We start from the raw sequence: 25377 nt of genomic DNA on the forward strand, positions 1-25377 counted from the left end.
GACAGCTAGCAGAACTGCTATTAAGTATCAGGACTTTTGGTGGAGCTTTAGAGGTATTTGATAGACTTCAGTTATGGGAAGATGTCATCACTTGCTACAAAAGGCTGGGCAAAATGGAGAAGGTGAGATGTATTTATGTATTTGTAATGGAATTTTTTTGTAGGTGATTGATTATTAACATACTGCAGGTAATTTATGAAAACTAATTTGAGAAAAAAGGAAAACATAAATTTTGATCATGAAAGTACAGATTTTAATACTAGTATGTTTTCTATTTATCAGGCTGAGATCAGCTTGCAATACAAGAGACTCCAAACTTGTGGTGTTTCCTTGGCGATGTGACACGTGACATCAATCACTACATTTAGAAATGTCTGGACCCAAACACGCACTGTCACAGAGGTGTATGGGCTACCTGTATATGGCATAGGAGGAGGTAAAAGAGGAAGATTCCTGATATGATTTATTGTTTGATTTAGTGATAGTAATTATATATCTCTTGCAAGACTTTATCACTCATAGAAAACATCATCTAGTTATGTTATTTTATCTAATGCTGGTGTATTTTTTATTTAATCAAGGGTTAAATAATTATAAACATGTATTATATTTATAATAAATATATAAATGAGAAATGTTAAATCAATAGATTCTATGCGCCCGGATCAATAGGTCCAAAACGTATATTGTTTTTGTCCTGTCGGTCTGTCTGTTTGTTTGTTTGTTTGCCTGCAAACTTTAACCCTCGCCATAACTTTTGAACCATGAAAGATAGAGACTTCATATTTGAAATGCGTATTCTACCAATCAAGTTCTTTAAAATTACACCAAGATCAATGACCTTGTGGCCTTGACGGTGACCTATGCTTAAAATAGCTTTTTTGAAACTTTGTTGCCGCTGGGTGCATATTGTTTTACAAACACATCTTGTTCTATTTCAGTATGAGAAGCGTACCGAGTCTTTTCAAATATCTCTGTTGATCAACTCACTCCAAGTCAGTAATAGACCATTGTCTTTCATCAAAAGAAAAATTATAATTCATATAAAAATTGACAAGAACTTTTCATAACGTTGTTGTTTCTCATATAATGGAAATAAAAAGTTTTGTGACCTATTGTAGCTTAGGTAATTGCATACTTGTTGGAAACTCTTGTCTTATTTGTAAGATATTTTGTGAAAATATCCACTGATTCTAGTCTCTAAACACTTGTAGTGGTAACATACACCATAATGATTTAGACAAATGTTATTTTTTAAGAAGTACAGTATTTTTTAAATTTAAGCTTTTAGAAAAAGCAACATCTGCACAATAACTGCCTCCCTGTTTTACAGGTGCCCATGTGGTTCACTCTCAGCTGTGCCTGTATGGCAGCCAAGAAAATTGAGAAAGCCGTGAGAGCTTTCAAAAGATGTGTCAAAATTGACACTGATGTAGGTTTGTCGAATAAAAGAGGATTGTAAATATAAAAACTTTGAATATTGATACAAAACTTTTTGTCAGTTTTGCAAATTAATTCATTGTAGAGATCTTTTTTATGAGGTTAATTATATGTTCAACTCAAAGACAATTAAGAAACAAAGAAATTAGTATAGAATATGTCATTCCTTTTATAGTAAGTAAGGCCCTACTGACCTTGAAAGAGTCATTGAAATGAAAACATGAAAACTAGAGAGTGTGGGAAAATTTACTTGTGGTCAGTATGAAATGTATACGTAATAATGAGTTTTGAAGGTAATGTTGTTTAAATGTAAAATTTTTGGCGAAAATTATGAAATAATTTTTTTTATCAATAGTTGCCACAGACTGTGGTGAGTTTGATGAAGCCCTTCGGGCATATCATCGTCTGATTGATCTCAAAGAAAAATGAACGGATGTAGAGGAAGGAATTGAGTTTTCATAGTTTGAATCATTAAAATGTCAACATGCTGTAAACCAACTTTTATTTACCTGTATTTAATTGTGATATTTTTAATGAGTAATACTCATCAGACAAGTCACAATACTGTTAGAGCTAATAGTTGTGGATTGATTGTAAATTTATCAATTATGAATTCAAGTTTTAACTGATTGCAATAAGTTTACCTCATCAAATCAGGTATGACAGAAATTTAATGAATAATTGTTTAGCTTCTCTGTGTGTATTGCTAATTTGAAAATTCTTTGAGTTGTATTGAATGGAAGAAAAATTGGTTCATTTTCATTTAAACACATAACTGCTTTGCAGGTTCTGGCAGTTCTAGTGAAGGGTGTTACAGGGGAATACAGGGATCCTCAGGGGAATCCTACCAGTCAGTATAAAACCAGGCTACTGGAACTGTTTGGTAGAATTACAGCCATGTTAAGTGAAAGGGCTTATAACAAAAGGAATTTCTCACCAACAACTACCTCAAAAAATATTAAACGATCAAAATGACTCTTATATATGATATAACATTTTTCATCTAATTTTCCTTGATAAATAATCCACTTTAAAAATAAGCCTTGTAAACTGTGTTCAATTTCCCTTTCAAAAATCATTGTGAAATGAACAGCTTGAAAATCGCAGGTGATACCTACATGTACACTCAGTTGAATTATCCTCGTTGGCGTCATAGCCATTCTTGCGAGTACGCAATATAATTTTCAAGAATGTCTATGCTTAATTTTTTTTTCTGTAAAGCTGAATTGGCATGCTGCTACCTGCCACTGTTTTCATAACAAATGTCTATTCAAATGCAATAGTGTAAAATAACGAATGCATTTTGGGATCATTCTGTATCGAAAAAATTAAAAGGTGTTACAATGCAAATTGAAACTGGTTTTTTCGCAAATAAAGGCATAATAATGCGAAAAAAGTCATTATAGCATTAACATGTAAGAAGGACAGAGAGGGAACCAAACAAAAGAGTACGGTAAAAAACCTAGATGAAAAAGTAATTGGAGAGGGAAAACCAAGCAATATTATACAGTGTTTTTCTTCAGATTTTGAATTTTGATGATGACACTGTGTTAGAGGCTATTACTTTGACAGAACCAGGAACAGAATTTGCTGTCGACATGTCACCTGTGGAACAAGCTGTTGTCATAGCATCTATATAAGTTACTTGATATGTTTTAAATTATTTGAATGGAATCCTTTAAATGCACATCTACAGTCAAGTTGCTCTTATATTGTAACTTGATTGACTTGTGATCTTTTAGGTCAAAATGTGAAGTTCAGATTGGTAACATATGCGTTTGAAGACTAATAATTATTTTAGTTTGTTGACCATGTATTTCGTAATTAAACTAATACCAGTAATTGCCATTCATCATTTACTAGAGTATATTCTACTTTTAGGGAAAATCACTGGAGGACACAAACCAATCAGGAGAGGCTAACTGGGAGAAAACTGCTTTTCATCTCTTGGTATAGATGGTTTTTCTTTGACATATTTTGCCTTGGAGTTTTTCCCCGTTGTCGCCATCTTGTAAGACAAAGCAGTGAATTTTCCTCTTTGAGCAACAAATTTTAAACATGCATGCCATAAATTTATGGGGGAAAATATTTACAATATCAAGATTATGAATTAAAAGAGGCCTAGGCTTTAAAAACATATTTTCAAAATAGTGTTATCTTTACCTCAGTAACCTGTGTAACACATCGAACTTGGTTGAATGATGAAGGGATCTGGGGATGTTGCACTACAGCATGGAAGCCATGGGGAATAACTCTTGCTTAAATTATCTCAATGGAAAACCATCTTTAGGGTAATGAGAAATGGAGGGGAATTGACTGCTCACATACAGGTGCAGGATATGGTTTGCTTACAGAGAAGAACAGATGGGAAGTACTGCTCACAGAAATATTCAAGGATTTGATATATTGTGGATTTATGAAAATTTTGTGTAGGTCATTTTTTATGGATAGCCTAAATATCTAGCTCACCTGAGCCGAAGGCTCAAGTAAGGGGAGCTTTTCTGATCAAAATTTGTCCGTACATGTAGTCTTTCGTCGTTATCGTTAACTGTTTTACATTTTTATCCTCTTCCCAAGAACCGCTCGGCCAATTTTAATCAAACTTGCCACAAAGTATCTTTGGGTAAAGGGAATTCAAGTTTGCTCAAATGAAGGGCCATGCATTCTTCTAATGGGAGATTATTATGAATTAGTGAAAAAGTAATGGCATTCTTTAAAATCATCTTCTTACGAACCACTTGGCAAAGAAAAATGAATCTACGTTCAAGCATCCTCAGATAGTGTAGATTCAAGTCTGTTTAAATCATGACCCACAGGGGTAGGATGGGGCCATTATGGGGGGTCAAAGTTTAGCAGGAAAACATTGGGATAATCTTAAAAATCATTGTGCTCAAGAACAACCCGGCCTTGGAAAATGAATTCAAGGGGAAGCATCCTCTGGTAGTGTTAAGATTCACGTTTGTTCAAATCAGCTTTTTCTGTAATCCGAAACACTTCAACTATCTTAGGAACAAAGTATTTTTGAAAAAAGGAGAAGAAATTATATTTAAAAAAATTCGTTGTCTATGTCCCCTAGGGCTTGAGGGTTTGGTGAAAATCATCAGAATTAGTGTATTTTCAGAAAACTTCTTTATTCTTGGACATTAAACAGTCAAAATGTTGGCATTATTAATATTACAAGCATTCTGAGAGTATTGCATACGCAATACATGTCCCCTACAGGGTTTTCCTTTTTAGGTCACCTGAGTAACTCAGGTGACCTATTGCTATTCGTTTTCGTCCGTCTTCGTGTGTTGCGTGTCGTGCATCGTGTGTTGTGTGTTAACATTTGTTTGGTATACAGCATCTATGGGTAAAGGGGAACAAAAATTGTGAATTTCATGGTTCCTGCCCTCCTGGAAATCAAGCAGTCAAACTGTTTGCATGATTGTAATAAGCATTGAGTCCTCTACCAAAATTGTGAAATTCATGACTCCGGGGTCAGGGGTTCTAAGGTGGTTGAGCGGGGCTATATAGATTATGTAGTGAAAAAGCATTATTTCTTTGAAAATCTTCTCTGCTCTGGGTATTAAATAAACTAACTAAATACATAGTTATAATGAGCAAGAGTGCCTCTTCCGAAATTGTGAATTTTATGGCCCCAGGGTCAGGGGTTCTGGTGTTAGGACGGGGCTCTATTTATAATATAGTGAAAATGCATTAATTCTTTGAAAATCTTCTTCGCTGCTCCTGTGTATGAAATAAAGTAACTAAGCACATAGTTATGATGAGCAATAGTGCCGCTTTCAAAATTTTGAATTTCATGACCCCAGGGTCAGGGGTTCTGGTGTTAGGGCGGTGCTCTATTGGTTACATAGTGAAAATGCATTTATTCTTTGAAAATCTTAATCTCTGCTCCTGGGTCTTAAATAACCTATGTAAGTACATAATTATTTGAGCGTTGCCTCTTCCAAAATTGTGAATTTTATGGCCCAATTTCCAAGGGTTCTGGTGTTAAGACGGGGCTCTGTTGATTATATAGTGAAAATACATTAATTCTTTGAAAATCTTTTACCTTTGCTCCTGGGTTTTATGCCAATGATCCAAGTACATGTATATATATTTATGATGAAAAAAGGTGCATCTAGCAAAATCAGACTATGTAACCCCCCTACCACCCCCCCTTGATCTAGGGGAGGGGCGGGACATAAAAATAATCGAAAATGAATTAATGCTTTGAAATCTGCTTTTTTGTATTTATCAACCATTTTATGATAAAATTTGCAAAAATTTGAAACATGTAGCTCTAAGGTCAGTGGTTCCTTTGGGACGAGCTGCACAACTGGGTATAAAGTGGAAGTGCATTTTCTCTTTGTTATCTGACCTACCTCTAGGCATTAAGTAAATAGAGTAAGCATGCGAGTCTATAATTATGATCAGCGATTGTGCCTCTTTCAAAATTGTGTATTGCGACTTTTATGGCCTCTGGTTTAAAACACAAAACAAATTTAATTGTTTGAAAGTTGTTACACAATACTCAGATGACCTAAAAGACACGTGGACCTCTTGTCTTTTTATGGGATAAAATCTCGTTTGGAATTTTAATTTAGTGCATCACGAACCCAGATCATAATCACACCGTCATAAAGCAATGAAGCATTTTAAAATTTAAACTTGATCTGTAACGCATCTAGATACACTCACATACCAAAACTCAGTTCAATATCTGCAAGCGTTAAGAAAAAAATGCGGAAAATCAATTTTGACAGAGCTGACATAGACGGAAGGACTGACACAGAGAAGGACTAACCCTATAGTTCCCCCCGTTTCAACAGTAGGGGACTAACAAGCAAATGGTCTTTTCTACCCTTATATAAAGCATATAAACAATTTTTTTTGTGGTTTTGAAGAGCAAGTTTGCTTTCTTCGAAATTGTAAAATTCACAGCCTCTGGGTCGGGTCAGACAATCTGTTGTTGAGTTTGGACTATAATAATTATACAGTGGAAATACATTTATACTTTGAAAATATTTTTTTATCTACTCATTAGAATTCATTGGTGTCAAAACGAATACAAAGTTGTAATGAGCAAACTTTAAGGCATTAATTTTTATCTGGAATTGTGAAGTTCTGGTGTTTGGTCGAGATCTGTTGATCTTGTAAGGAAATTTGTACTATACTGAGGGAAATTACTGTAAATGTATCATATTTAGCGTGTACGAAATTTGGAGGAAATTGACTTTTGAATAAGTTAGCGTAGATTTGATTTAGCGCATTTCTTTATATTCTTATTTATGTGTACACGTGCAATACAATTACATATATGAACTTGATTTAGCGGTTGATGCAATCCGCCAAAGCTGCTAAAAAGAATACACAGTCAAATGTAATACATTTACAGTATTCTTCTTTGCTGTACATTTATTATGATAAATAATTGTAATTTATGTGATTGAAAGGTGCAGTATATGGAGATAACGAACAGTATTCAAAGTCCATTAAACAATATACAAAATAAGAGCAGAGCAAAAACGGACCTCCGAAACATCAGAGGTGGGATCAGGTGCCATGGAGAAGTGAACATCCCCTGCCGACTGGTCATACCGGCCGTGTGCTCCTTGTCATGATCAGGAAATAACTGGAAAAAAGTCGGTCGTCAATTCAGTGTATAAATAATGGACTAACAATTGGTATGAAAAACGTCAGTCAATTGAATAAAAAAATATTCTACATTTTGTAGTGTTGTAAATCAATAGTAAGGTCTACATCATATTCGAACAAAACTTTACTATGTCCCTTTGAACATTTTAAATAGTCTTCTTGAAAAGCCAAGGAACATCCAATTTTAGATTTCTCGTCACCTGAATATAGACTCGGATCTGTGATTATGGATATTGCATATCATAGGCTCTTTAAACCCGCACGCTTCACGGAAGAAAATGCAGCTAAAACCATCCGTCTTTTCCTTAAACTAAAATAGAGGAATTGACTCGGTTAATATAAGTAATATTCTTAATCACAAAAGGGTTTAGTCTTGTATTCCACCATATTTTAAGTTGAAGACTACACGTTGTATTTCTTACAAATATACATCGACCATTGCTTCCAAACTTTTCAATTACAAAAACACTTTACATGGCCTGGATACCGACTATCTGAAACATAATCCTCTTTCGTGTTCATGTTCTTCTTCGCCCTATAACTATAGTCCTGCTGGACACGTTATTACAGGTGACGTAAATATAGTTCGTAATGAGGACCTTAGATTACTTATTTTAAAAGGTACTAAATATAGGGAGCCCCGATCCTTCAACTGGCGTCGGAATTTCATAACTATTATGGATTCTGTGGAAAATTACGCCAGACGATGGACAAGATATGAAAAAGAAGACGTTGACACCCTGTTACAATGGATTTAATGTATCAGATCCATGTTCAAGTTCCGTATTAAAAGATTGAGGGGCAATATGAATACCATAATATTCCTTCTGTGTGCATTAAACCAGAAGTGAAAAAGGAGTTAGAAAGATTACACGATAAGTACGCACTGGTTCCTGCCGAAAAAGAAAGTAACAACATTGTCTTCGTTTGTAAGACTCATTATATAAAGGACGATGTGACATAACTGCTATCTGGGGCCCCTTTTTCCACGATGAATTATATTTAATCTACAACAATGTTTGTAGTTTTTAAACATGAGTGAATAAATACTACACCTTTTGAATAGTTTCAATAGTTCAGACACATTTTAATTATAAGGAATACTGCATTATCTTTGATTTTTTAGTCCCCATCACAGCTAAATTCGACCAGGTTTGTGAGAATATGTTCTTTTATGGCAAGAGAATGGGTGGGTCTTAGTACAATAGAGAGATATGCGTGTCCGAGAAGACCTTATATGGGTATTGTTATTATTTCGCACATAGTCATTGTCCAATCCGATGACAGAACAACAAAACATGCTGGTTTACTACGTTTACATTTTATCACAAGCACGTGGTTTAAGTAAATTTACCTTTATGGTTTTTTACATTTCAAACTTTTATAATGGTCAGCCAAGGCTGTATATACTTAATAATACGCACTGATTTTCAGCATTACGGTTTTTAGGACAAGAAATGCACATGAAACTTGTATTCACTGATACTCGAGAATACGTGTAGACCTAGCAAATTGCTCACTAAACACGCAACAAGACTTCAAACTAATGTATATATATACGAGGGTTGTCCCAAAAAGTCGTAGACAATGTTTATAATTTTATAAACATGCAACCAATACTAACCAAATTTTGCATAGACATAATATATTCAATTTTGTTTAAAATTGTGAATTTTTAAATATATATCTTTCATATAAATAATTTTAGGACAATTTATATGAAGACCGGTAAGGCCTGTCGGCGCACGAACATAATTCGGAATAATTTACGCATATAACCATTACATTTGCTTTTATTTCTTTAGAGCTATGTAATGCATTGAATTAAAATTTACATCACTGAAATCAGAATCAAAATCTTAATAATCTCTCAAAATTTCGTATAAATAGCTTTAAAAACAGACGATTGGTGTCATGATTTTCATAATATCGTTGGAATTGAGTTTGATGAAAATGACGTCGTCAAACGCGTAACCGGCGCAGGGAGATGTAATAAATTGTGTTGGATATGCTTTATTTACATCATAGACGGGAAAAAGAGTAAAGAAGTGACATTACACAACAGATTTAATAAAAAGGTTATTTTTAAATGGCTTGATATTCAATGAGAGTTTTTCCTCTCTACCGGACCGAAAATAGTTAGGGCATGTAAGAAGTAGAGTATTGTTAATTAAACACAGACAGTTGGGACCAATCTGGACGCGAATGACGTCAAACAATGTGTATTCAATGTGCCTACAAAATAAGGCGATCTTTTGACTAAATTTCGATTGAAATTTGAATCTGCTTTAAAAAAATATAAAACAAACGGACAATAGTGAATTTAAATAAGTGCGTTAGTCAAGAGTGGTCTATCACTTTAAAAGAAAATATCGAATGTTATTGGACGCGAAAGAAGCAGACAAAGAGATCATGACGTTATAAGAGACGTTATTTACGTTTGCTTTCGTGCGCCGGTGTACACTTACATTCTTTATTTTTACATAATTTTCTTATTAGATGCGATATCACCATGAAACTTGAAATGCATGATCATAAAATGTTACTTTTTGCTATGGCAAGGAAAGAAATTTAATTAAGCAAAGAGAAACAAAACTGTTTTCCCTGTCTATGACTTTTTGGGACAACCCTCGTATATCAATTGTTTGTAACTGTCTATAAATTTTACTGTGATCTTGGAAATTGTACATATGTAATTCCGTGTCTAGTCTGTGACTCAAATGCATTAAAACATTATCGGAAAGCAATAAAATTCCAAGCATGTTTCCATAGTTTTTTTTGAGGTACTCACTCGTAACGAACTTCATTTAGCTGATTGGTCAGTTAAAAATTATCGCAAGTTCCTCGATTAGCATAGGAATTTATTCTTACGTCAGAAAATCTTGTTCCGTCGATCTGTTCATAATGGAAAAGGCCAGCCAGAATTTACATTTTTTTAAATAGCATATGAGCGGTACAACTTTCTCCTTTCACATATAGGTAGATTTCAATAAGATACAGTGACCAGCCAAAGGAGAAAATTGTACCTATCTGCTTCAAAGAGTGGGGCGGGGTCAAAATTTAATGGAAATTGGATGTAAACATGATACCCCTACCCAAATAAAAGATCTATATCTTTCAAATCACGTTTCTATTTTTGTTAAAAATGGTATTTCATATAGGTATACATATCAGTGATTAGTTACATACAAAAATTCGAGTAAAACATTTTTTTTTTTTTCAATTTACCGGGGGCCGCAAGTCACCTCATCCATGCATTCTATAAGAACTTGGATTTAATTCAACAAGTGGTAATCCTACTTATACTCATACTTCCCTTTCTAAGGAAGAAATTCATCAAAATCACCTGTCAGTTTTGAACACTTTTAATATTCCACAGAGCCAAAATGAATTTGAACTACCTTATATATATTGAATTCCAAAACTTCAGAAGAATCCTTACAAACAAAGATACATTGCAGGTTCCAGTAAATGTTCAACCAAGCCTCTTTCGTTACTCCTCACTAACATATTGACAGTAGTGAAGGAAAAACTTCAAGAGTATTGTGCAACCATATATTCAAGAAGTGGCGTGAATCAAATGTGGATACTAAAAAATTCTAAAGAACTTTTGGACACTTTGAAATCACAAGACTTTATAAAAATCAACAGCTTAAAAACTTACGAATTTTCAAATTTATACACAATTCCCCACGACAAATCAAAATCAAGGCTTTTTGATATTATTGACAGCTGCTTCTTCAATGAAAATCGAACTCTTAAATTTACTTACCTGGTCATTGGTCGTTTGCAAAATTATTTTTTTCAAACAGATTCGGATTGCACACATAAATACTCTGAAGTTGACATCAACAAGATGCTCGAGCTTCTGATTGACAATATCTGTGTGGTTTTTGGAGACCAGGTATTCCAACAGTCTATTGGAATCCCCATGGGTACAAATAGCGCTCCGTTATTAGCAGACTTTTTTTATATTCATATGAAGCAGAATTTATGCAAAATCTTATGTGTAAAAAAAGACACTTGCTGTGGCCTTCAACTCGACATTTAGATATATCAACGACGCAATGTCAATTAACAATGGAAATTTCCATCCTTATATCGATACGATAATATATCCTGGTGAGCTTGAGATAAAAAATACCACAGAGGCCGACACTTCTGTTTCATACTTGGATATTTTACTTGAAAAAGACACTAATGGTAATCTAACAACCAAACTATATGATAAATGTGATGACTTTAATTAACATTTCTATCGTCAACTTACCTTACTTATGCAGCAATATACCTTCATCACCTGCATACGGAGTATATATATATATATATATATATATATATATATATATATATATATATATATATATATATATATATATATATATATATATATATATCAGTTGATTCGATACGCAAGAGCATGCTCTACGTATGAACAATTTCTATAACAAGGTAAATTATTGAAAAGCAAGTTAATGAAACAAGAATATCAGCAGTCTCGTTTAAAGTCATCATTTCGTAAGTTCTATCGTCGATACAATGACCTTGTCAGCAAATACGATTTATCAGTAAGTCAAGTGCTGATTGACGTTTTTCATACCAATTGTTCATTATTTATACACTGAATTGACGACGGATTTTTTCCGTTATTTCCTGATCATGACAAGGAACACACGGCGGGTGTGACCGGTCGGCAGGGGATGCTCACTCCTCCATGGTATCTGATCCCACTTTTGATGTTTCGGAGGTCCGTGTTTGCTCTGCTCTTATTTTGTTTTGTTTTATGGACTTTGAGATTGAATACTGTTCGTTATCTACATATCCTTCTTTTCCTAAATCAGTGTAAAACTTCATATGCCGATACATACTCATGAAAGAAATTCAACTGCATCAACATTTTTTACCTTGACCTTTTCTTTGACCTTGACATTTCCTTTGACCTCATTTATTTTTAATTAGTGTTTAGCTCAGTTTTAAAGATACCATTCAAGATAATTTTTATCAAACTTCATATGCTGTTACATACTGATAAGATCAATTCAACTGCATCAACGTTTTTGACCTTGACCTTTCCTTTGTCCTCATTTTTCCTAAATAAGTGTCAAATTCATACGCTGATACATATTGATGTAAGCAATTCAACTGCATCAACATTGTCGACCTTGACCTTTTATTTGAGCTTGACTTCAATTGTATCAAATTGTGTTCAAGTGAGTTTTCAATAAAGAAATCATGTAAGATATCTTAATAAAACTTCATAATTTGATACATATATATATATATATATATATATATATATATATATATATATATATATATATATATATATATATATATATATATATATATATGTCAAATTTTCGGGACGCCCTGTCCCTTCCTCAGGACAAAGAAAAAAGTTAAATAGTCATAAGAACAAAGGAAAAAGAGAAGCAAAAACAACTAGCACTACTACTAAACACTAGATATTTACATAATTAATTACATGTTGAGTTGGAAATTTTAAAGAACACTAATAAAGAAAGAAATCCGGACCGCTATGAAATGCGTCCGGTCTATCGGGTATACTCGGGTGAAGTGCGATTTACATAATTGAACGAATTAATTATGCTAATTAATTACGACAATCAGTAAATCGTACGTTATTTCATTCTCTCAAAATGGCGTAACTTTACTTAATAAAGAATAATGAAAGAAAAATCATATAGTAGGAATATTTAAACATATGAATTGTAATCAATTATAAATTTTGAAATATTTAAGGACTTATTATCGGGAAAAAATAATTAACAAAGGCGTAAGCAATACTTAGTTATGTGGTTGTTCGAGTTCGAGAGTTGGTGGCACAAATTAATTGTAGAGTTTACACTAAATTGAGAGAATAATTTTGTTTAGTATGATCAGGAATTGGGTCTAATTTACGTTCATTCTGGTGAAGTCATTCAATTTGTTAATACCATTTGGGCGGAATGACTTCAATCTGTGCATCCAGAACTTTTCTTTGCTTTTCCTCTGAGCATCTGTCCATCTTGGGTTATGGTCAATCACCACAACTGTCATGTCCTCCCATTTGTGACCCTCAAGTTTGAAATGGGAGTCTGTGGGTTTGGTGTGGAGACTGAATTCGATTTCACCATCAATCAGGGTAGATGTAGTATCTAGGAATACGTTTTTCGAATTAGATACGTCTACTGTAAATTTGATCGACTGATGAAAGGTGTTGGCAAACGTAATGAATGCCTCGAGGTTCTCGCGACAATCCACCCACTTCATCTCTATGTCGTCAATGAAACGCAACCAGCTATGAGTCCTAAATGGTGCTTGAAGTAACAAGTTGCGTTCCAGTCTGGCCATGAAGACATTGGCATAAGACGGTGCCATTTTCCTACCCATAGCAGTGCCATTAACTTGCAGGTAATGTTCTCCATTAAACATGAAGTTGTTGAACTTGAGAACATGTTCAAGGAGCTTAGCAAGGGACTCCGTAGAAGGAACTTGTATGGATCTACTATCCCAGACTTCTCTACAGGCTTCGATACCCTCATCGTGCGGAATATTGGTGTACAAAGATGTGACGTCCATAGTCACGAGGAGGGTATGATCTGGGAGGCCAGTAGAAGGCGTCTTGTTAATGTAGTCCGTAGTGTCCTTAAGATAGGATGGCAAACTTTCTACGTGTGGACGGAGATGTAAATCAATGAATTCAGAAATTTTCTCCGTGGGGTGTCCAATTGCGCTGATTATGGGGCGACCTGGCATGCCTTCTTTGTGTATTTTAGGAAGCAGATAGAATTGTCCAGGTCTCATAGCTGGTTGCGTTTCATTGACGATATAGAGATGAAGTGGGTGGATTGTCGCGAGAATCTCGAGGCATTCATTACGTTTGCCAACACCTTTCATCAGTCGATCAAATTTACAGTAGACGTATCTAATTCGAAAAACGTATTCCTAGATACTACATCTACCCTGATTGATGGTGAAATCGAATTCAGTCTCCACATCAAACCCACAGACTCCCACCTATATCTTATGCCCACTAGCTGTCATCCCCCACACACTTTTAAGGGAGTGCCTAAGGGTCTAGCCAACAGAATTCGACGCATTTGTTCGTCCCCTGCCTTATATCAGGAGCAAAGTGGTCTTCTTAAGTTCCACTGATGCAATAGAGGCTACAATGCCCGCACCGTACAAACAGCTATTGATGAGATGGCGGAACATGACAGACAAAACCTATTACGCTACAAGGAAAAAGACAATAGCGACAGGGTCCCTCTGGTAACCACATACCATCCCGTCCTTAAGAACCTTAGCGGTATCCTTCAAAAGAACCTACCAATTCTCCATTCAAACAAACGAATGGCAGAGGTCTTTAAGGAACCCCCATTGGCTGCATACAGACGCCCAAGGAATCTAAAGGACATGGTAGTAAGAACCAGACTGGACAACCCATTACCTAACGGGGGCTTTAAAACTTGCTCTGACAGGAGATGTCTTCTTTGTAAGCACAGCACTGGCACAGACAGTTTTAACAGCCCTGTTACAGGCCGCAGCTACAAAATACTAGGGAATTTGTCCTGTCATACTGACAACTGCATTTATCTCATCACTTGCAAAGTTTGCTCCAAACAGTATGTTGGTGAAACAGGAGATCTCCGTAGGAGAGTCAATAACCACCGTTCGACCATTAGGACCAAAAAACTCAATGAACCCGTTGGGGAACATTTCAAACTTGAGGGTCACAAATGGGAGGACATGACAGTAGTGGTGATTGACCATAACCCAAGATGGACAGATGCTCAGAGGAAAAGCAAAGAAAAGTTCTGGATGCACAGATTGAAGTCATTCCGCCCAAATGGTATTAACAAATTGAATGACTTTACCAGAATGAACGTAAATTAGACCCAATTCCTGATCATACTAAACAAAATTATTCTCTCAATTTTGTGTAAACTCTACAATTAATTTGTGCCACCAACTCTCGAACTCGAACAACCACATAACTAAGTATTGCTTACGCCTTTGTTAATTATTTTTTCCCGATAATAAGTCCTTAAATATTTCAAAATTTATAATTGATTACAATTCATATGTTTAAATATTCCTACTATATGATTTTTCTTTCATTATTCTTTATTAAGTAAAGTTACGCCATTTTGAGAGAATGAAATAACGTACGATTTACTGATTGTCGTAATTAATTAGCATAATTAATTCGTTCAATTATGTAAATCGCACTTCACCCGAGTATACCCGATAGACCGGACGCATTTCATAGCGGTCCGGATTTCTTTCTTTATTAGTGTTCTTTAAAATTTCCAACTCAACATGTAATTAATTATGTAAATATCTAGTGTTTAGTAGTAGTGCTAGTTGTTTTTGCTTCTCTTTTTCCTTTGTTCTTATGACTATTTAACTTTTTTCTTTGTCCTGAGGAAGGGACAGGGCGTCCCGAAAATTTGACAATTTTTATTGTTCGTGTCGTTGGTCATTTTTAGTGCTATATATATATATATATATATATATATATATATATATATATATATATATATATATATATATATATATATATATATATATATATATATATATATATAGGTGAGACCAGTAACACCCTCCGTACCCGGGTTCGTACCCACAAACAACAGATTAACACTCCGGAGTATAGACAAATACCATTAAGTGAACATTTAGACGTGTGCGGACAAAAGAAATTTACGATATTTCCGTTTTATAAAAGTAGCAGGAGGAAATGATATAAGTAGACGTCAGAAAGAAAAGCATTTTATTTGTGCGTTAAAACCAAAGCTTAACAATCTGATGTAATGTATATCAACTAGATTTAATTATATATGCATATGTATATCTGCATTTTATTAAGAACTTGAAAATTTCCCGTACTTTTACCTGTGCGCAAAGAGCTGTTAACTATGACGTCATAGTACATTTGACTTCATAATAACGACGTCATATACTCCGCCAATTATTGTGTAACGTTACTATGTTACTACAGTAGTTTATTTTGTAAAGCTTCTGAAGATAGAATGAAAGGCTTAAAGCTTTACTGGAGTTTTTCGTGTTTTTCTTTTTTATTTTATTTTAAACTTAAATCGCACGAGGACTTCCATGCCAATTTCACTAGTCCTCGCCCACTGAGAGTATGCCAGGGACATCAACAATAGTGGGAAACATGGTATAACTTTAGCATAACGGGCTTTTATATATCAACATTTTTGACCTTGACCTTTTTTTAACCTTGACCTCACTCTTCTTAAATCAGTGTAAAACTTTATGTGGTGATACATATGATGTAAGCAACTCAAATGTATTAACATTTTGGGCATGACCTTTCATTTGACCTTGACCTCAGTTTTATCAAATTGTTTTAAGTCAGTTGTAAGGAAACCTTTTATAATACATTCATATGCGGAAACATAGTGAAGAGAGATTTTTAACTACATCAACATTTTTGACCTTGGCATTTCCTATGACCTTAAACTTATTCTAAGGAAATTAGTGTCAAAGTTCATATGCTAATATATGAGCCTCGACGGATAGAAATCGACCTTATCGTATGCAACGTCATAATAATAAAAAAGCGAATAAAGTTGAGAAAGATTTCCCGGTATTTTTACTACACATGGTTTTCACGTTAAGGAATGTTTTAGACATCATCATCTGCAGTTCAAAGATTTTTTCTTTAAAAAATCGGATCATTTTAAACATGTAATAATAAAATAAACAAATTTTAAATGTATTCCCCTTCGTAGAGCCGTATTTTTTATTGTTACCATGGTTCAATGTAAACACAGGCCAGAGGAATGCCGAGTCCGATCTACACTTATTTTTTTTTCAAACAGGAGAAGACGTAAGGCCATATCTTACAATACACCAGATAAAGAATAAAATGGTAGACATATAGGAAAGAAAAAATGGCATGTTGCATTACTTAGGAAGTACAGAATATATTTTTTTGTAGTTTAGAGTATTCACCTGTTGAGATGTGTTCTCCCACACAGGCCTTACACAGGTTAACAAGACATGTATCACAGTGCATCTGTACCACAGCGGTCTCACACAGGTCACATCGCATCACGTCCTGGGCACTGGTACGGGGGTCCATGGTTAAAATGTGACTAAAACAAAACAAGATCTATATTAATTATTGTACATTTTTAAAGTAGATTTACTGGCTGAATTTAAGGGGAATTAGAAATTTTGGCAGATCAGAGAACTTCATTGTATAAGAGATCGACATTTACGAAAATATACATTTTTCACTCATAAAAGTTTGAAATAAATGTTACTTGTCCAGATTCACTATTTGCTTATAGATGTAAAGAAATTAGTACACAACTTTACCCTCAAGACAAACGGTACATGTACACTTATTTCATCATGACTTACTGAATTGAAATACCGCTATTGATTAATTAGTAAAACTGACTAAAATCTAGTCCCTATCACCCTTGATTATGATATCTAATGTTATGTGTTTGAGTCCTTCATATTGTGTCACTTTGTTTTTGAAGTTTGCAAGTAATTATTTACAAAATGAATCTGAGAATTATATACGCTGTAGGTTTTTTTAACATTCATGATATTCTATGATGGTACAAAAAGTTACTTGTCATATGAATTAGTTAAGTGTATCTGGAGATTGGCTCTTGTTCAATTACAAAATAAACTGGACATGGACAAATGGACTAAAGTTTAATAGAAGCCCTGTGTGTATCTGCGAAATTAAATAAACAAGTTCCTGCAGGTATACACAGAAGCATAAGCAAGTAATTATATAAAACATTCATGCGTTGATTCTTTGTCAAAGAAATTTTGTTCCCGGGATTTCTTTTTAAAATCAAAACTTACAAAATACTTCAGTTACTCCACCTATGTTTTTTAACTGTCTTCAGTAATGGCGGCTGTCCTATTGATCTCTGGTATGCAATCTAATCACGTGACCCACTTACCTGTGTTCTTTATACTTCCTGGTCTAGAGGGGATTCAAAAGCTCTAGAAGTGTTTGAGAGACTACAGTTATTTCTATGTTAACAGAGACAATTAGCAGAGCTCCTAATAGAGAACATAAAACACGTAACGAACGAATATCGGTTTAACGAACGGTAAACTTGTTTACCTTGTGATTACCTGTGTAACTGACGAAACGTACGGACGAATTACACGTATAGAAAAATTAAAATTATTTGTCAGTTTGATAAGTACAATCACTTTGGTGTCCCATGTACCAGTATGATATAAATATATGCATATGTTTAGGTGTGTTTTTATTGATTCCTTTTAATTAACTTTTAAAAAATGAAAATAAACCATGTTATATCAAAGCATTGGCAGACCAGAGGGGGGTTCCGGGGGTTTGAACCCCCACTTATTTTTGTGGAGAGGAGAGAGACAATAGCTTCTGTAATAGATATTTATACGTCTAATCATTTGAAAAATAAAAAAAAAAATCGCTGTCCTTTCTGCTCGCTAGATCTGTGGATTTTTGCGTATTTGCTTTCTACCTTCACAACCCCGACTAAGGGCTCGGAACATCCACAAGTAACATGCAAGGAAGATTCCATCGAACTCTAGCTATACCATTTTTGGACCATCTTCAAAGGTAACTAACTTTTAGAAGTATGCATATTAAATATTTTTAATCAATATAGAAAAATGTTAAATTTTTCCTGTAGTATGCAGTAGGAGGGGGCTCAATTTTTCTGACAATTAACTTTTGCTGCAGTTTAAAAAAAAATATTTTGTTTTGGAAGCTCCTTCCATATCTTTTGTTTCTGGAAAATACGCAGATTCAAGATTGAAAGTAATGTACTGAACAGAAAAGTGATACGAAGCCCCCTCCCAATTTTAAAAAAGTAGTGTGTAGGGTTTTTTTTATGTTATTATTTTTTTTTTTTTTGCTTGTCATATGTTTTTGGAGCTCCCTCTCATTTTTTTATAAATGAAGCTACGGACTTGAAGTGCCCATGGTGTGATTCTATGCATAAGTGCTGGGTACACCAAACTGAAACCCTCCCCCTTTTTAAAAAAATGCTGGATCCGCCCATGTTAAAGGATGAACTTTGTTTATTACGATAAATTATAAATGTCTTATATATGGCACGCCAATTCACAAAAATGAGCTAAACATAGTTTAACAGTCGATAAACTAGATTTATCAGTTGTAAACTATAGTTTACGGAGTTTAGTTTCAGAACTGTAAACTAAATTTAACACTGAAAATAATCATCTGCGGTTGCAAAACATAGATTATCTGATAAATACAGTTTCAAGATTTGTAAACTATGGTTTACAGCTCTAAATTGTAGTTTACAGACGTGAATCTATGTTTATCAACAAAATCTATCGTTAACGTTTTTCTTACAGACAGATAAACTTAGATTAGCATTAGTAAGTAACAACTGTGAAATAGATAAAAACTATAGTTTACAGTTAATAAATTTACTTTATCAAGTGTGAAACTATGTTAAGCTCATTTTTGTAAATTTGGCGTGCCATACTTATAGGTTGTAACAATTATCAATACGACGATTTGCAAGAGCTGAGAGAAATTTAACAATAAATGCTAGTTCGCATCTAGGGTGTCTATACAGTAAAACTCGGTTATAGCGAAGTCCTGGGGACCTGTGAATTTAATTCGCTATATCCGTAATTCGTTATATCCGTATAACGAAATCGTATAATCATTATAGCGAATTCGCATTATGCAAGTTTTTCTTCAAGTATTACTACCAACTATGTTTTTGATGCAAATATTACAAAACATATCTTCGATAACTAAGGTTTTCTTATGAACTGAATTTTATACATAAATGCTAAAAGGCAATAAAGTAAGTTCAATCTATCATTTTTTTAATAATCTTTGAAGGTTCGTTATAAAAGATGTAAATTTCATTATATTTAACCTCAACGGGACTCAAAATCAGTTCGCTATATCCGTAAATTCGTTATATCCGAGTTTGTTATAACCGTGAAATTTAACGATTTATTAAGAATTTCGCCGGGGACCCAGAAAAACTTCGCTATATCCGTGAATTCGCTATATCCGTGTTCGTACTAAACGAGTTTTACTGTATAAGGAACTCGACATAAATATAATAACCCGATATTGGTCGTTTATATCTAACGTGGAAGTGAAGGAATATGTACTAATATGTCTAAATATTTATTTAGGAGCGGATCCAGGAATTTCAAAACGTGGGGGGAGGCGATGTAGAAGACTTGGAAGTCTTAGGGTTGCATTAAAGCCCCAAGTGGGTCCAGGACAATGCCCTGGTGGGGATCCAGGGGCGAAGCCCCCCGAAACTGAGGAACTCTAAAAGAAATTAGAGGTTTTCTTGCTGATTTTGAAGATAATGCTAACAAAATTAAAGAATTAAATGGGGAAGGGGACCCACGCCCGGCGCGCCGATGCTGGGTCCGCCTTTGAAATAATTACAAATATAAAGCGAGTGACGGTATTTATTAACTAGTAATACGGTTAATATCGTCGAGATTCGTTCGTTCGATGCGTGTTTGGTGTTCTCTAATAAGAATTTGGGCTATTGGTTTCTATGTTAACAGTGACAGCTAGCAGAGTTCCTATTAAGTATCGGGTCTTTTGAAAGAGAGACAGCTAGCTTTTAAGTATCGGGGCTATTGGTTTCAATATTGACATAGACAATTAGCAGAGCTCCTATAAAGTATTTGGTCTATTGGTTTCTATGTTAACAGAGACAGCTAGAAGAGCTCCTATTAAGTATCGGGTCTATATTGGTTTTTATGTTAACAGAGACAGCTAGCAGAGTTCCTATTAAGTATAGGGGCTATTGGTTTCTATGATAAGAGAGATGGCTAGCAGAGTTCCTATTAGACATAACCAGTATAGCGAGTTCGAACTTGGACTTGGACGCCTGCTGATAACAAACTTAAGAGGGGTTGTATGAAAGGTTAAAAACTCTGAGACGTATCCTTTGTCGAATTGTAATATTTAGTGTAAATATTCTAAACATTTTAAATGTTTTACACTCATTAAATAAGAGAGGGGTAGTATATATATACTGATTAGTGTAAATAAGATTATGTACTCAACCTGAAAATTGTCTTTTGACACCCACCCCCTATATCCGTGTACGAGGCCGCAAACTCTGGAAATGATTATTATCTATCAGGTCTATTGGTTTCTGTGTTAATATAAACAGTTAGCAGAGCTCCTATAAAGTTTCGGGTCTTTTGGTTTCTATACATATTTTTATAGAGACAGCTAGCCGAGCACCTATTAACTATCAGGTCTATTGGTTTCTATGATAACAGAGACAGCTAGCAGCTAGAGATCTTATTAAACACAGGTGCTTGAGGACAGGACCCCCCCTCAATATATACCTCCGGACCTTTTCAACCCCCCCACCCCCATAAACTATGGATTGCATAACAAATATGTTACGAGATGATGGTTTATTGGGAAAAAATTGAAAAGGCCCGGAGATTTATATTGAGGGGGGGGGGGGGGGTCCTGTCCTCAAGCATCTGTGCTATGAAGTACCGGGGATACTGGTTTCTGTGTTAACAGAAAAAGCCTATTAGAATTAGAGCTCCTATTAAGTATCAGGGCTATTGGTTTCTATGTTTACAGACACAGCTAGCAGAGTTCCTATTAAGTACTGGGGCTCTTGGTTTCTATGATAACAGAGACAGCTAGCAGAACTCTTATTAAGTATCGGGGCTTTTGATGTTGCTTTAGAAGTGTTTGAGAGACTACAGTTATTTTTATGTTAACAGAGACAGCTAGCAGAGCTTCTTATAAGTATCAGCTCCATTGGTGGAGCTTTAGAAGTCTTTGAGAGACTATACAGTTATTTTTATCTTAACAGAGACAGCTAGCAGAACTCCAAGAAGTTTGAGGAAGCAGTGACAGCTTTCAAACGATGTGTCAACATTGATACTGATGTATGTTTGTCAAAAAGAGAAAAAATCAAATTCACTGTAAAAACAAGAACTTTAAATGTGGATACAAATCGTTTTGTCAGTTTTGCAACTCAATTCATTGTAGAAATCTTTAAATCTTTTTCTATTGTTTTTCATGAGAAATTTCTTTGTGTGCATTTAGTTGATTAACACAAGTTAATATCCATTTACAGTGTTAAAGAGAATATTTTAATACCTTTTATGCTAATAAATTTCAAAATTTTGAAGCCTGGAATAATATGGCCTCAGCTTATGTTCAACTCAAAGACAAGTAAGAAAGAAAGAAAAAAGAATCAGTGTAAGTATTTGTTGTTGCTTGTATGTGTAATAAGTATTAGGTAACTTAATATCTTAACAATTTTGAAAATTATTCTTTATAACTTTTCATTCCCAGGAAAAAGGCCCTACTGACTTTAGAAGAGTCCTTAAAGTGCAGCTTTGAAAACTGGAGAGTGTGGGAAAATTAACTTTGGTCAGTAATGCACTTGATCTACCTTCTATTTGAAACTTGGCAATTGAAAATTAATGAATGAAATATGTTTCTGGCTTTAAAGGAAAAACTACTCTAAGTTTACAGATTGGCATTCGTGAGTTTTGAAGTGACTGTTTTAGAAATGTAAAAGCTTTTTCTGTGAATTATGTGATGAATTTGTTATCAAAGGTTGCTGCAGACTGTGGTGAGTTTGATGAAGCCATTCGATCGAGCGTATCATCACCTGATAAATCTGAGGGAAAAATGGACGGATGTAGAGGTGGGATTTTTGTTTTCATATTATGTTTGAGATCTCAAAAATGAAAACATGCTGTAGGCCAATCAAATTTGAATGTGAGAAATTTCTATCACTTTCAAAATCTTCAATTGTTAACTGTTGTTGTTATGAACTATTTATGAATTATGTATATATGTATAGAGTATTGCCTGCGGCACAAACGTAATAGTCGTGGATTGATGTTTTCAATTAAATTCATGAATTGTGAATAAAATATTTACAAGTACAATAATTTTACCTAATTCCTTTGGGTATCATAGTACCTGACATAGAAATTTGTCAACTTTTTCTGCGCTTATGAATTCATTTACACAAATTACTTTTTTTCAGGTTCTGGCAGTTCCAGTGAAGGATGTAACAGTGAAATAACCCTAACCCTAACCCTAACCCTGAAATCCTCAGGGTATACAGGTGTTACAGGGCAACACAGGGAACCTCAGGGTAACCCTACCAGTCAGTATAAAATCAGGCTACAGGAGCTGTTTGGTAGAATTGCAGCCAAAGTAAGGGACAGGGACTTATCTAGAACATAAAGACATTTGTAACCATCAAACTCAAAATATATTTAGCCATCAAAATGACTTTAATACATATTTGAAAATGAAGAAATTGCAATTTGACTTTGGACCATTGAAATTATCCTGAATTACTTTTTTTCTTTGGGATAAAAGTGTATGAACAGTTAAAATTATATGAAGATCACTTTGTGAATTGATTTGGACATGTGCCTAATAATGGGGAGATATGGAGGTTGTATGCTGAGCTGACAAACAGTTTGGAGACCCAGACTCCTGAAACACAACAAAAGGTTCTACCACAGTACTGATTTGATCTTCCTAACAATAATAAGAATTCAGAAACAAACACACATTTATAGAACTCTTGATTTGAAGAATACATGTAGATAAATGAATAAAGTGGTTTCATTTAATGTTCTGTAGGTTTTATAGTATCTTCAGAAATCAATAAGATGTCTGACACAGGAAGTAAACTGGGAGAAGTCATTAGACAAATGTAAAAGTGTTGGGGAGCAGACATTGGAACTAGCTGATTGTGAGTTTTGGAGATGAGAGTAGAATGAGACTTAAGTGTGCCCCCAACTGTTAGCTTGAGATTAAATACTTTTCTCTCTCCATTTGAAGAGTACTCTCTTTTCTGTAGATTTTTTTTTGGATTTCACAATGTTAGCAGATTAAAAGAAACTTTTTAGAAATGAACCTATTTTAAAAATTCATATTATAAGTATTTAAAAGAAAATTGACCTATTTTTTGATTCACTTGCCCTTCTTCTAAACAGTGTATCTAGGATTCAGCAGTAAAGCTACAGATGAATCACTGCCTCTTCTCCAGTCAGCTAAAATGATGCTAAAAAGTGTACAGGCCAAAATAAAGGTTAGTGGAAGTTAGAACAAGTAAATACAACAAGCAAAATGCCATAGGTAATTTATTGAATTCCCCCATTCCCCTCTCTTCCTTCCCCCGAAATAGGTGAGACTTTACAAAATTCATGCTTTTAAGATCTTATTAACTATTTCTCCCCATCCCATTAAAAGAGGAAAACTATTCGTCACTTCGTTTAGTAGATATTCAAAGGGTCCATGATCTGATAACAGATTCTTTTGAAAATTATAATATTTTGGTGTTTTCTGTTGATGTGATGCAATATGCTTTATAATCATATTTAAAAAAAAACCTTTGTGTACTTTCTGATTGTGTGTACTTCCTGTTTGTTTACTATCTGTCTTTTTTCTGTTTCACAGCTGACTCACACAGACCCTGTCTCTGACTCCATACCTTCTGTTTGTTTACTTTCTACTCTCTGACTCCATACCTTCTGTTTGTTTACTTTCTACTCTCTGACTCCATACCTTCTGTTTGTTTACTTTCTACTCTCTGACTCCATACCTTCTGTTTGTTTACTTTCTACTCTCTGACTCCATACCTTCTGTTTGTTTACTTTCTACTCTCTGACTCCATACCTTCTGTTTGTTTACTTTCTACTCTCTGACTCCATACCTTCTGTTTGTTTACTTTCTACTCTCTGACTCCATACCTTCTGTTTGTTTACTTTCTACTCTGACTCCATACCTTCTGTTTGTTTACTTTCTACTCTCTGACTCCATGCCTTCTGTTTGTTTGTTTACTTTCTATTTGTCTACTTTCTGTTTTACAGCTGAAGAACTCAGGGAATTAGTCAACAAAATGGAGGACAGGTTACAAACCATCATAGCACGTGTTGAGGAAATGAGACACTAAAATATTGTTTTTTGTTTAACATGTTAATTAATAAATAATAATTTATAATTTTTTATTCGTTCTTAATTGTATTAAAAATGAACATGTATTAAAAAATGTGAAGTTAGTACTGAAATCAAATTCAGAAAGGTAGACAGTAACTCTTTTCACTGTTTCACAAAAATCTGTAAGATTTTGCGTAATAATTTGATTTTACAAATGAGCTAGTCTCTTACAAAATTCAAGAAGGCTTTCATAATAGACTGAACCTAAATTATATTTTACTTATAAATTACTAGCAACTTTTTTTTCCTGAGCAACGATTTCAAAACTC

At 34.4% G+C, this 25377-nt stretch overlaps 1 pseudogene; it reads left to right on the forward strand.

The window, feature by feature from the left end:
• Nucleotides 1-25083, forward strand: LOC134273784 (tetratricopeptide repeat protein 27-like; annotated as a pseudogene).
• The last annotated feature ends 294 nt before the right edge of the window (nt 25084-25377 follow it).

This window comes from Saccostrea cucullata, unplaced genomic scaffold (assembly GCF_032062105.1).
Source record: "Saccostrea cucullata isolate Sc308-1 unplaced genomic scaffold, CSIRO_AGI_Scuc_v1 ctg8119, whole genome shotgun sequence".
In the NCBI taxonomy this organism is placed as follows: Eukaryota; Metazoa; Mollusca; class Bivalvia; order Ostreida; family Ostreidae; genus Saccostrea; species Saccostrea cuccullata.